Raw genomic sequence first — 1,924 nt, forward strand, 5'->3', positions numbered from 1 at the left:
GGGGAGGAGATCAGAGAGGAGATCACAGAGAGGAGTCCGGGGAGGAGTGGATCACAGAGCAGACGTGTGACTCAGCCTCATATCGTCTCAGTTCATGTTTTCTATTTTTTCTCTTCGGCTCCTTTTGGTTCCTGTTTGTTTTCTGTCGGACACATAATGTTTCATGAAACGATGAAGATGAGACCATCAAGAACAAATCTTTATTGAATCAAAATGTTTCTGATGAGAATTGGACTCTTCATTTCCTTCAGCCAAACAACATGAAAGCTCGTCCATCAGCTGATGACCTCCATCCTTAAACATCGAGAGGCTTCTATAACAGATCCTTCTTTAACAACGACTGGTATGAATATTTTAATAAAAACGATAAACGATATAAACAGACGTTACACTAAATGTGAAAACAGCAGCTTCACACCTGAAGGAGACATTTACCAGAACATTCCTTTAATATCAGCTGGAAGACAGCATTTGTATAAATAACACAAATAATATTTACCTCTCAAACATGTTTATGTCTGAATTCTCCGACAGAAAATAACTAGTTTCTGGAATGATTTCCCTGAAAGGATTCTTTATTATTATTATAAACTCTCACTGGAATTCTGGATCCAATCAGAACAAAGACCCAAATTCCCCATTAATGTTTTAATGAAGATAATAGATAGAAACGAGTATTCGTGTCTTACTTCTCCATCTAAACAAACACAAACTCTTCAATCTGATGGCTTTATGAATAACTTCAAAGGTTTAAACATCAAAGGAGCATAACTATGTTTTTGTTTTTGATGTTTGATGAATCATTTCATCTCGAGAATTTTTTGGTTAATATGTTTATTCATTTAGTTATTTGTATTTCTTCCTTGTTTTATTCTCTTCGGCTTCCTGTATCTTTTCTATAAACTGTAACTGATTATCTTTTTAAAGACATTTTCAGTGATTGATTTATGACTCACTGATGTGGTTTGTAATTATGATTATTGTTCAATAAAGTTAATAAAAAATGAAAAAGCCCGAAACTAAAAGTCGAGAAAAAAGAAGAAGTTCCCTGATATGACGTCATACCTGTTAAAGGAAGAGCTTGCAGTGATTGGTCGTCACATGCGGGTCACGTGCTCGCCCCACCTGCGGCGGAGAGAGAGCTCATTAAGGTAATTGGGTCCGGATGGAGTTCAGGTCAGTGGATCTTTGTCCTGTTTTACCTTTGGAGTCAAATGTGAAGCTTTCTGGAGGTTCTGATGTTCTAACCACAGACATATATTCATATTTATAGAGTCAGTGGTTCTAACAAACAGGCTCGGTTCTGGTTCCGAGGTTCCTGCAGATCAGACCCAGAAGGTACGGAGACGATTCTGTTCCTGAAAGCCTGATACCGTTTCCTCACAGAGAAAAAAATGTTTTCACTCTAAATATTTTATTTATTTTGAATCACAACTTCATGTTTTAAATCGACACAAACGGGTTTGGAAACAGGAAGCTTCACTAAAACACCAAAACAGTTTTTACTTTCAATATATTTTTATATTTTACAGCTAATTACAGTAGGAAGCAAAAACACGATTGGAGTATTAATCATAATCAGAAAATGACTGAGTGTTTGGTTGAATAGGCTCCGCCTACAGCAGGTGGAGCTGCAGAGACAGGTGAGGATTTAAGAGCTTTGGTTGGTCCTAAAACCTCATTGATGTTTTTCTAAAATGTTTTTGTTATTTCAAAACTAATGTTGAGTAGCGACACTTTTCTCTGTAATTTTACTTTAAAACAGTAAGTTGTATACCGATCTATAGTTATCCAGAGTATCAGGATCTAAACTTCTCTTCTTCTCCACTGATGTTTCTCAGGCAGAGGAAGAGAGCAGCACCATGTTTAGAAGCTCCGACTCAAAGGATCCATAAAAAGTGGGAATGGGATCTAAAAGGGTTTT

At 36.6% G+C, this 1,924-nt stretch overlaps 1 protein-coding gene across 1 annotated transcript in view; it reads right to left on the reverse strand.

The window, feature by feature from the left end:
* Positions 1-1,924, reverse strand: part of si:dkey-11p23.7 (V-set and Ig domain-containing protein) — an 8,991-nt gene that overhangs the window by 1,593 nt on the left and 5,474 nt on the right. The window lies entirely within an intron of this gene.

The sequence above is a fragment of the Oryzias melastigma genome, linkage group LG16 (genome assembly GCF_002922805.2).
Source record: "Oryzias melastigma strain HK-1 linkage group LG16, ASM292280v2, whole genome shotgun sequence".
NCBI lineage: Eukaryota > Metazoa > Chordata > Actinopteri > Beloniformes > Adrianichthyidae > Oryzias > Oryzias melastigma.